This window comes from Peromyscus maniculatus, chromosome 13 (assembly GCF_049852395.1).
Source record: "Peromyscus maniculatus bairdii isolate BWxNUB_F1_BW_parent chromosome 13, HU_Pman_BW_mat_3.1, whole genome shotgun sequence".
NCBI lineage: Eukaryota > Metazoa > Chordata > Mammalia > Rodentia > Cricetidae > Peromyscus > Peromyscus maniculatus.
This window is the reverse complement of record NC_134864.1, coordinates 34,790,252-34,802,808: the sequence shown is the minus strand read 5'-3', so window position 1 is coordinate 34,802,808 and position 12,557 is coordinate 34,790,252. Positions and strand designations below refer to the sequence as shown.

Sequence of the window (12,557 nt, the reverse complement as noted above, 5' to 3'; positions counted from 1 at the left end):
GTAGAAACTTAAAGGTAAGTTTCAGAATGCAAATAGGCATTATATTGGTCTGGTAAAATAAAGTTACATATAGTACATATAAGCAGATTGCATGTTATATATACATGTATGGTGATATTTTATTTGTACTGAAATTTGATTTTATTTGTATGTTAATGAATAAAGTTGCCTGGAGATCAGAGGTAAAAAGTGAGCCATTAAGCAGAAGTCCGGCAGTGGTAGCACATGCCCTTAATCCAATCACATGGCAGGCAGAGTCTCTGTGTGGTCAAGGACACAGCCAAGTGTGGTGACATGCGCCTTTAATCCCAGTACCAACCATAGAGACCTGGAGATCTGTATAGACAGGCAGTGACGAGGAAGTCATGTGGCTGGGCTTAGAGCCAATGAGAAGGCAGAAAAGGAAAGCAAGTCACACAGGAAGAAGGTCTCTCTCTCGGGGAAGGACGGCAGCCAAGTGGTAAGCTAAAGGTTGTCTTGGCTCTTCGCTAGTGCCCTGATCTCTTGGGCTTTTAACTCTGTATTTGGCTCTGTGTTTCTTGTTTAATAAGACCATTTAGAATTTTGTCTATATACATGTATATATGAAATTATGGAATTTGGGCTGACATCGTTCCCTAGAAGAGCCATAGACTAACAAAAATTGCAGGACCAGATGAGAGGATGCTGTGGATTATGCTCATTGTTAATAAAAAACTGATTTGCTCATAGCAGAGCAAGAAGAGATTGGGCAAGACAGCCTGATGCAGAGAGAATGATGGGAGGAAGAAGGGCAGAGTCAGGAGAGTCAGGGGAGATGCCAACCAGCAGCCCAGGAAGCAAGGCATACTAGAGGACAGGTAAAGCCATGAGCCACATGGCAATACATAGAATAATAGAAATGTGTTAATCTAAATGTAAGAGTTAGCTAGTAACAAGCCTGAGCTATTGGCCGATCATTTGTGATTAATATAGGCCTCTGAGTGGTTATTTTGGAGCAGGCAGTTGGGACAGGAAAACTCTCCCTACATGATGAATTTCCATTTGAGTTGTTGGTTACCATAGTTCAAATGACTCCCCAAACAACATAGGCTATTGATGTTGCCCTTGGCTGGCTGGCTGCCTCTCAGGGGTTGAGGGTATGTCCCTGTTGCTGAAGGTATCACACACTTCAGATATAAGACTCTAAATATTCTCCTTGAATCTAACCTGAGAGCCTCCTTCCTGCAGTTTACCTCTCAAAGTATCAGAAGGTGCTATACAAGCTGTTAATAGACCTATCCAGCTGTGATGCCCATGAACACAACAATGTCCAGTATGGCAAGATATACCTAAAGTTTCAGTCATGGCACACATACCTTGGCAGTAACCAATAGCTGTCTAAATGGACATAAGGCCAATATGGAGGACATGGTGCCTGGTACTAGAAGCTTAGCCAACCACTTGGTGCTAGGAAGGCCATGGATCTTGGAGGGGAACCTACTACTGACACTTGACTGGATTATTGATTTTTTTAAAGATTTATTTATTTATTATGCATATAGTGTTGTAGATGTAACCATCTTGTTAAATAAGAAACACAGAGTCAAATACAGAGTTAAAAGCCAACAGGTCAGAGCAATAGCTAAGAGCTAAAAACCTTACCCCTTCACTGCCGCTGCTGTCCTACCTCTCCGTCTGCCTGCACGCGTCCCTGCAGGCCAGAAGAGGGCACCAGATCTCATTACTGATGGTTGTGAGCCAAGATGTGGTTGCTGGGAATTGAACTCAGGATCTCTGGAAGAACAGCCGGTGCTCTTAACCTTTGAGCCATCTCTCCCGCCCTAGATGATTTTATATATAGATCTTTCAGAATAATCTTGGTCCTTAGTTTAGGCATCTAGAACTGGACCAACTCTTGGGTGAGTCGCTGTCCTGATCTCAGGCTCTATTGATTTGGACAGCCCCTATCGGTCATGATCTTGGGATTTCCCCACATGGGACAAGTCTGGCACTGGCTTTTTTGTAACAAGCGACTTCATACAATAGGAGCTGTGAAGATCTACTGCAGTGGCCTGGCTCCCCCCTCATCCGTGCTGGGGACAAAGTAGTCAACACATGAGTCTGTGGGGGGCCTACCATATTAAAACCATAGTAGATAAATATAGAAATATTAAAATGATAATCTTTGGCCTTTATGATCTCATCGCCCTTTAGAAGAATCAAATAGATGCTCAAAATAAATATGGTGTATTACAGGAAAGCCTGGTTGATGCAGAAGGTCTGAGAAAAGTCAATTTGGGAAGAGTTTTCCTCACTGCTGATGGAATCCAGCTTGGTTATTTTCCCCTCATCTCTTTTACATTTCTTTACAACATACAACCAAGTCTTCTGATGTTAGTTTCAGTATTTACAAAGACTTAAAAATTGTTCTTTCTAGAGTAACTAACACTTTCTTCATTAACTTAGATAAGTCATTTGCCATTCGAGAAGGCACCTCTGCTGCAATAGAATCCTGAGTGTTGGCTGCACACAGCCTCCTGAGAGAGCAATGAGGTCCTTTATATCTGTACAACACAGTCACATCTGTGGGCCACTTGTGTCTGGTGCCGACTAACCTGGTCTTGTGATAGCGTAATGTTTCCTGGACTTGCAGTTCAGCTCTCACTATAGAAATTAGCAAAAGGACTCAGAGATTTTCTTATCCTTCTATTATGTAATTTGATTGCCTCCATGGGTTTCTGTTTCCCCTACTTTAGAGTGAATTTGTGATGAATAAAAAGAATATATTAACATTAATTTCCTACCAGATACAGATCTTGCCAGAACTCCCCAGTGGTCTGATGTTCACTGACGAGCATATTTCTGCTCATTCTCCCAGCTTCTGGGCTTTCCTTCTGGGCTGTTTCAGGCAGGTAAGAGTTCATCCCATGTGGCAGAAAAAAATACTGATTTTGAACGGCAAACAACAGCAAGGATTTTTGCACCCAGCCATGCCTGTAATTATTTTCAAACAAGGCAGTAAGTTCCCTGGTTTCTCCAGGTAAATGCCATGCAATCTCACTGAGGCTCTTGGAATTGCATCAGATGAAGGGCTGTCACTGCAGACAAGTGACACACTTTTAAACCTGTTTTCCTCACTGCTGTATCTCGGGTGCAATCAGCTCACCCAAACTTTCTGCCAGACACATTGGGGTGAGTGGAAAAAAAAAACCATAAAACTTGCTTGCATTTACCTCAAATGTTCCAGTTGGAAGCCTTAACCACACCCAATTCCAAATTTGTCTTTATGGTTTAGAATCTCAGAGGAAACTTATTTTCACTGCAAAGATCAAATCAAGTAATTGAGTCAAGTAATGCTGTGGATATCACTCTATATAAATAAAATGCTGATTGGCCAGTGGCCAGGCAGGAAATATAGGCAGGACAAGCAAAGAAGAGAATTCTGGGAAGTGGAAGGCTGAGGCAGGGAGACACTGCCAGCCACTGCCACCACTGCCAGGACAAGCAGCATGTGAAGATGCCGGTAAGCCACGAGCCACGTGGCAAGGTACAGATTTATAGAAATGGGTTAATTTAAGATATAAGAACAGTTAACAAGAAGCCTGAGCCACTAGGCCAAACAGTTTAAATAATATAAGCGTCTGTGTGTTTATTTTATAAGTGGGCTGTCAGACTTCTGGGGCTTGGCAGGACCCAGAGAGAAAACTCTCCAGCTACGAAGTAAGCATTCACAAGGTGCTTCTCTGCCATTTACATGTGCTATATACATGGGCAACTACAGTGTGGGTATGTGTGCATGTGTGCCTGCTAGAGTTTGACACTGGGCATCTAATTCTATCTTTGTTCATCTTACTCTTTCAGGCACGATCTCTCACATAACCTGGAGCTCACCATTCAGCTCGACTCACTAGCCAACAAGCCCCAGGAATCCTCCTGTCTCAACCTCCTCAGTATGGAGATGACAAGTGCACACCATCATGCCTACCTTGGGCTCTGGAGACCTCACAGCCTCATGCTTGTACAGCAAACGCTTCACAGACTGATAAGTCTCCCCAATCGCCAGCTGCTTAGCTTTAAGTTATCAACGCACGGTAAGTTCTAGGATTTCTGGATCTAATTGGGCGTTGAAAGCAACAATGGGTCGAGTTTTGGAAGAGCTGTCCGTTACGAAACTACAGGGGTGCTGGTTTTTCTGCATATGAAGGTACCTCCTTCAGCAGCCAATCAACTAACCACAAACAGTGGCGCATTAAATGCATTTGGAACACATAACAAATAACATGGATTTTTAAGGACTTCGAGCTTATTGAATCCTGCCTGTTCTCTGATGAAGGGCATTTTGGAAGGCAAGCATGATGTAATATGTGACATGTCAAAGGTCATAACTAATTGAGCTTTGGTGGGAATAATGTCTTGTGCTTTTCATCTGCATCTCGCTTCAGCCATCATCAAAATGCTCCATACACTTGAACTTGGAGAACAATGGGACTTACAGATGCTTGGCGTATATGCCGTCCATTTCAAAGCTGGCCACTACTTGGCTAACTAACCCATGTTGTTAATTTCCTCTAGAAAGAGATAGACACCTAAAATACCACCCTTCAAGGTGTGGTGGTTTGAATAAGAATGGTCCCCATAGGCTCATGCGTTTGAATGCTTAGTCTTTCTCTGCCGATGGATCAGGATGTAGTTCGCACCTACTGTTCCATGTCTGCCTGCATGCTGCCACGTTTTCTGCCATGATGATACTGGACTAGCTCTCTGAAACTATAAGCAAGCCCTGAGCTAAAAGATTTTTTTTATAATAGTTGACTTGGTCATGGTGTCTCTTCACAGCAATAGAACACTGGCCAAGACACCAGGTTTCTGGGTATCCATTTCACCTTACATGGCATACAACTCTGGTGTACAACCAAAGCACAGAATTCTATTTGTTGTCACTTTTTTTTTTGTATGGGTGCTCTGTTTGCATGTATATCTGCATGCCAGAAGAGGGCACCAGATCTCATTACAGATGGTTGTGAGCCACCATGTGGTTGCTGGGAATTGAACTCAGGACCTCTGGAAGAGCAGCCAGTGCTCTTAACCGCTGAGTCATCTCTCCAGCTCCCTTGTTGCCACGATTACACAGCCTTTTCTCCCCTTCTTTTGTTTTTGACTCAAAATGGGAATGACTACTTGAAGGATTTCAAAACTTGGGAATTTCATCGTTCAATTTATGATTTGGTTGCGGGAAGGTTAGTCTTCAAGGACTTTGGCCCTCCAGGAATTCAACATTCATGGTCATGGCATTAGGTACTATGTCTCTAAAGACTGTAATCAGCACCCCAGGGTCTTAGTACCTGAGACATGCTGAGTGTTCCTCATGATTATCCTTATCTTGCCAAGGAACTGTGCATTCCACCGCAGATAGACACCACCATCAAAGTGTCTTCTTACCTTAGCTCTAGGCCCATTGCCTATTAAACTCTGGCTCTGCCAGTGACTGCCAAGCCCATGTCTAAGATGCTCAAGGCCCTGCATGCCTCCCCATGGCAACCCTTGAACTAAATGGCAGGGACCTCTGATTCAGCGCTTGTCATGCAAAACAAAGGTTTTATGACATGGCCATTGGCCACGGAGGAGAGCTTGAGTTGTGACTTGTTTTCCCACTCCTTGGTGACTTGATTCTGTGCGGCAGGCTCACTCCTTCTCACACGGACTTTCCCTTGTCTACAAAGTAAAATCAGCGACTAGAAACGTGCACATTTTTTTCTCTCTCAAGATGAAATGGTACCCTGTCACTCCCAACTCTAGAGTTATTCATTCTACGGCCAGTGATCAGGCTCAGCGGCCTTCTCAAGCTGGGGTAGTGTGGGGCCTCCTGAGTCCTTCCCTCCACACTCCATGAGAGGGTGAGGATGGACTCAGTCTTGTGCAGATTGCCACGGCTGCTGAGAGTTCAAGAAGGAATGCTGTGGAGGGCTGGAGAGATGGCTCAGGGGTTAAGAGCACTGGCTGCTCTTCCAGAGGTCCTGAGTTCAATTCCTAGTGCCTGGTGGTTCACAATCTTTTATAATGGGATCTGATGCCCTCTTCTGTCATGCAGGCCTACATGCAGACAGAGCACTCATATATATAAAGTACATTAAAAAATAAAATCTTAAAAAAAAACAGCCAGGCAGTGGTGGTGCGCACCTTTAATCCCAGCACTCAGGAGGCAGAGGCAGGCAGATCTCTGTCCATTCCATTATTGCTTCTCTTTCTCTTTTTTCTTAGCTGGAGTCTCATGTATCCAATATTGGCCTCTACTCACAATGCTGTCAAAGATGATCTTGAATTTCTGATCTGACTGCCTCTTCTTCCTCCTCCCAAGTACCAGTGCAGGCGTGTACCATCATACCCAGTTTATGCAGCCATGGAGATGGAATCCAGGGCTTTGTACAAGCTGGGTGAGCACTATCAACTGAGCTGGTTAATCTGCCTCCAGCCCTCAGGATATACCTTCTGTTTTCATACACTCCCAGAGCTTCCTGCAGAAATGTCTCTGTGGTACCACCCGTGATCACAGAACTTGCCATCTTTACTTGAGCATAACATAGGATGAAGGCGTTCTACCCACAGCGTGAGGGGATAATGTCAATGCTCATTGAGGTGCTTTTCATACTTAATAATGGCTGCCCAGGACTCAGTTGCACTTCTACCCCATTCCTAAATAATGTTTACAACAAAACGGTGTGGGGGTGGGGGTGGGGGAGCATCTAGGATGCAGACGTAACTACCTCATCCCCTTTTCTTATGTGAACCAAACATCCTCATAAAGAGAAACAGTATTAAGTGACCTGACTCACCTGGACTTACAAGGGTGTGCCTGAGAGCAGAATTGATGGCCTCCTGACAAGCTGAGTCACCTACAGAGGTGACTTGTTCGCTGTGTCTCTTGGGAAACAGATCCCAACCTGGATTCCATTCCTCGGGCTTTCTTTCCCACAGTGGGTTGGTTTTTTTGATTGGTTTGTAGGGCAAAACTGACAAAAGATATTTGAATGTTGCGCTTTTGCAGAGGGCATGTGTGAGGTTCCCTTGACGCTCGCTCAGCGAGCACTCCCATATGTAGCCTGCTTCTCCTGCTACACCAACTACCTTCTTTCATTTTGTGTCTGTGTGTGTGTGCGTGCGTGCGTGCGTGCGTGCGTGCGTGCGTGCGCGCACGAGCGCGCGTGAGTGAGGAATGTCTGGGGAGAAACTGCAAGAATCAATTCAGATCCCCAAGGCCAGAACCAGGCAAACCTTTCCCAAGTACCCAGGGCTGCTGTTTGGTAGAAGGGCTCAGAAGAGCCTTGGTAGTGGCTGGCATGGACCAGCTGTAGCGTGGACCTGCACAGACCCTCAGAGCTGCTGTGGCGTGGACCTGCGCAGTCCCTCAGAGCTGGAGCATTGGTGCTGTCTCCTGATTGTCTTTGTGGCTGCAAAGTGTCATGGTGGAAACCACTTTGCTTACACTTCTCCCAGTAGGCGTGTGTGGCTGGTAAGGCCACTGCTAAGGCGACAGTGTGCAATCATCAGGTTTCTTTTAATATCACCCAACGGCAACTAGAAACAGGTTTTAGCCTCCCACTTTTCCAGCTATGGAACCCAGTTCTGGGGCCATCTGAAGGCTCCCTTACATACCGTAGCTGTCTGTGGCCAAATTGAGAAAATAAAAATTGGGGAAAGTGATTGGTTTGAAAAGGAAGAGCTAGGCAGAAAAAAAAAAAAAGCTCTAGTCACATGTGATTCAGTGCTTGCTGTAATTTAATATGGGGGAGAGATTGGGAGCAGGAGAGAAGCTCCAGTTACTTATATCTAGATGGGCAATTAAGACCAAGCCAAGGCATGCATGTTTGTCTTCATTGTTAATTCCTAGGGTAGCATCTAGCAAAATATTTGGTGCATAAATTTCACTGCTGTTCATTACAAGGCAGAAATGATTACCTGGTATTATTGGATCCAGCCTCGGGGAACTCCTATGAAAGTCAGGGAGACCCTCGCCCCCAACGGTGTATTCAAAGGAGCAGTGTGTTTGTGGAGAAAGCGCTAAGCCATGTGATCGAAGGAGATCCACTTTGTAGTTCTGCCTTCCAGGTGGGCTCTTCCTTCCACTGCCTCCTGAGCCTAAACCAACTTTTGAAATATCTAATGTAATTCTTCCTGTGTCTCCTCTTGGTGAAACCCAGGAGGGAGTGGGCAAAATTTGCCCACATTCTCACCACATTCCAGCAGCCCGAAAATTTAGAGCATGCCCACCATAGTACCTTCTGGTGACAAGCTTGGAATAGAGTAAAATAAAATATTCAGTCATGATTGACTGATTGGATCATAGCATAAAGCAAGAGAAAATTCCAAAGTGCCACTGTAGCAGAGAAAGGGAGGGAGAGAGAGAGAGACAGAGACACAGACAGAGAGAGAGAAACAGAGACAGAGACAGAGAGAGTATCATGACACATGAGGATGTTAAGTTCAATTCGTATGGGGATTCTAACAGGCCCCTTGGATGGGATCCAGTGTATTGGATCTGGAAAAGCCTTTGGAGGTTACTAGGTCTTGGGGGGGGGGGCTGATGCTGCAGCTAGTGGCCTTAGAGAAAAAACACCAGACAGGTCTGTCCCTTTCTTCACTGTGTTTGGGGCCAACCTGAGCTACACAACCAGACAAATGCCCTTCTCCCCCAACCTCCCACCCCTGTGAATCCTCAAAACCAAACATAAAGCTAAGGGGCGGAAAATAAGAGAAGAATACACACTGTCGAGTTCACACAGGAGAAGAGGAGAGGGGAAGGAAAAGAGGGTGTCGAATAAAAAAGGAGGAGTGATGGCCGGAGAGAAGGAAGAGTGGGAAGGAGAGGGGAGCCAATACAGGGACTTTGAGAAGGCTCTAGAAAGCTAGACAGCCCTGAGCTGCTTCTGGAACTTTTAAAGATGGTCTGTGACAAGGTCATGAAATTTACAGGTTTCTAATCAACAGAAAACTCGGTGTGAGCCATGGCTCTGTTCCCTTCCAAAGTCCTGGGACGCTGGGCAAACACTACCACCCTCAGATCATAACTTAGTCTGTTGTGTATAATCTATTGAACTTTATGATGTATTTCCTTATTTACTATACATCATCTTCCTGTTAGGTAAAACAAGTAACATACATAGTTAAAAAAATCTTAAGTATATTTGCCTTTTTTTTATGATCTCATTGATTTTACTAAAATTTGTCTCATAAGGTAATTTTTGTCTCATAACATTTTAAAACTGCGGGCCTGAAGGGCCAGTTACATTAATACTATAATATATAGTAAACTATAAAATACAATATAATAACAAAAAACTCTTCTGCATTCACAGCACTTAATAACATGCAGATATTTTCATATATATTACCTGGGTTCTCGCTAACAACCTTTGTTACAGTAGATAAGTTACCACAGAATCAAAGAACCACCATGTTCAAGGTCACGTATAGAGAATTTTAAATCCCAACCTGCTCCACTGACATTTCCATCCCATAATGTAAATTGGATTCTTACATTGAATAGAAAAGAGTGGGTGACATTTTAAGAGTACATTATTCTATAAGCCAATTTTATAAGGTGCATATTTGAACTTCTCACTATTCTTTATGATTTCCATGGACTCATATCCTCACCCATATATTATGTTAAAGAAATTAAGATAACATCATAAAGTATAAGGAAAATTTAAAACTTCCCCCTGCTGTGCTTTCATAAGCAACTCAATTGTTCACTAAAATTAGGTTTCTGAAAAAGCCTTTGTTATAAGAAGTCATACCAACATTAAGTCCCTCATACTATTTTCTAAGATCAAAGTTTAATCTGTGAGGTAGAGAGAAAATACAATGAGGCTATTCTGATGTTTAATGGACAGAAAAAAAATCAATTTAGAATTCCTGTCGGTATCCATCTGCAATTTTCCTCAGTTCCCTGATTGTTCTCAGCAGCGCATGCAAACCCAGGCTGCACACATATTCCCAAGACCCATCTGTGCCTGAGCTAGGCTTTCTCTTCAGGTGGGTGTAAGTGTTCCAGGTCTTGACAGATTGAGCTGGGGGCTGAGAGTGGACCACCTAGATCACTTGCCTCATAAGCATCCTTGAGACCCTGGCTTCCATCCGTAAAAGGAAGGAAGGAAGGAAGGAAGGAAGGAAGGAAGGAAGGAAGGAAGGAAGGAAGGAAGGAAGGAAGGGAGGGAGGGAGAAGGAGGGAGGGAGAGAGAGGGGAAAGGAGAAGAAAAGACTGTAGTTAAATAAGCATGTATATTCTTACATTATACCTACCCAAGAGAATGATGGTCACAGAATCAAATATTTTTTTAAATATTTATTTTTATTTGACGTGTATGTATGTCTGTGTGAATGCATACTACATGCATGCATGTTCCCATGGAGACTGAAAGAGGGAGTCAGATTCCTCAGAGCCAGAGCTACAGGCAGTTGTACGCTGCCCAGTTGGGTCCTGGGGACTAAAGGGGATTAAATGTTTGCCCTTTAGAAGAGCAACAAGCTCCCTTAACCACAGAGCCATTCTCTAGTTTCTGGGGTTTTTTATATAAATTTATTTATTTATCTATTTATTTTACATCCTGCAGTCTCTCGTCCCTCCTCTCTTCCCAGTCCCTCCCTCCACCTATCCCCTCTGTTCCCACCCCCCAATCCATTCCTCCTCTGTTCCTGTTTAGGAAAGGGCTGCTCTCCCATGAGTATCAACAAAATATGGCATATCAAGTTGCAATAAGACTAAGCACCTCCCCATGTATTAAAGCTGGGCAAGGTGACCCAGTATGAGAAATAGGGTACAAAAAATCCATAAAAGAGTCAGAGACAGCCCCTGCTCACACTGTTAGGAGTCCCACAAGAGGACCAAGCTACATAACTGTAACACATACGCAGAATGCCTAGGTCAGTCCCATGCAGGCTCCCTGGCCTTTTGGTTAAGTCTCTGTGAGCTCCTGTGAGCCCAGGTTAGTTGATTCTGTGAGTTTTCTTGTGGTGTCTTTGACCCCTTTGACTCCTACAATCCTTTCTTGATGTAACTCTAACCAAGCAAGTGAAAGACCTGTATGACAAGAACTTCAAGTCTTTGAAGAAAGAAATTTAAAAAAATATCAGAAGATGGAAAGATCTCCCATGTTCATGGATCAGTGAGATTTACATAGTAAAAAATTGCCATCTTACCAAAAGCAATCTACAGATATAATGCAATCCCCATTAAAATTCCAACACAATTCTTTACAGATCTTGAAAGAATTGGAATTGGATCTTCATATGGAAAAAAACAAAAAGGATAGCTAAAACAATCCTGTATAATGAAAAAAACTTCCAGAGGTATCACCATCCTTGATTTCAAGCTCTACTACAGAGCTATAGTAATAAAAACTGCATGGCATTGGCATAAAAAAGACAGATGGATCAAAGACACAGACATAAATCCACACACCTATGGACACCTGATTTTTGACAACAAAGCCAAAATTATACAATGGAAAAAAGAGAGCATTTCCAATAAATGGTTCTGAATAATTGGATGTTGGCCTGTAGAAGAATGCAAATCAATCCATACCTATCACCCTACACAAAACTCAAGTCCAAGTGGATGAAAGACTTCAACATAAATCCAGATATACTGGACCTGATAGAAAAGAAGGTGGGAAATAATCCCAAATGCATTGGCACAGGAGACAACTTCCTGAACAGAACAACCAATAGCACAGACACTAACAGTTTATTTTTTCATTTTTAATCATGAGTATGCACCTACTCCCTGAACTTCAGCATCTGGGCAACAGAGAATGTGCCATTTGTGACTATGATCTCAAGACTGTAAACTGCAATTCATAATATTCGAAGTCTCCACTTGCAGGTTACAAATGCTTATACAATGGTTAATGTTGTCAACATGATAGGGTTAGAAGGTCGAGGAAACAAGCCTTGGGCCTGCCTGTGAAGGATTATCTTCACTAGGTTAACTGAGGTGGGAGGAATCAGCCTAAAAGTGGGTAGGTATTCCTTGCACTGGCAAAGAGAAAGGCCGCTTCGCAGCCCTGCCCATCACTCTCTGCTTGCTGACCGCAGATGCAATGTGTCCAGAGCCCTCAGACTCCTGCACCAGGAGTATCCTGTCATGATGGATCGCAACCTGGAACTGTCAGCCAAAGTAATCCCTCCCTCCCTTAACTTGCTTGCTTTTGCTGTGGCATTGGATCAAAGCAGCAAGACAAATAACTAAGACAGTGCATCTTTATATGGCAAACGCGGGCCTAGATTGTGGAGTAAGTCCAAACCTCAACACCTTTTTAAAGAGTGGGTTCAGTAGATTATCGCAGTTGCAAAACCATCACTGCCTTTTGGGTGTGATGGCCACAAAATGTCTAACTAGTATACCCATGAATACTTAAGGCATGCAAAAGTGTTTATTGAGTGAACATATAAATGAACGAATGAATAAGAATTGCAGAAAGCCCTGGAAACCCCCCAAATACATCTAGTTCCCAAGTCTCAGTCAGCACAACCTTTCAGCCATGCTCAGTGGAGATCTGGAATTTTCTAATCATCCCATGTCTTCCTTGGGTTTTTGT

General features: G+C 43.6%; 1 long non-coding RNA gene across 1 annotated transcript in view; it reads right to left on the bottom strand.

The window, feature by feature from the left end:
- Positions 1-5,942, bottom strand: part of LOC102915734 (uncharacterized) — a 29,091-nt gene extending 23,149 nt beyond the window's left edge. Inside the window, exon 1 of the long non-coding RNA XR_013044057.1 lies at positions 5,304-5,942. This is a non-coding gene — a long non-coding RNA (uncharacterized LOC102915734). The remainder of the gene's footprint in view (positions 1-5,303) is intronic.
- Between the last annotated feature and the right edge of the window lie 6,615 nt (positions 5,943-12,557).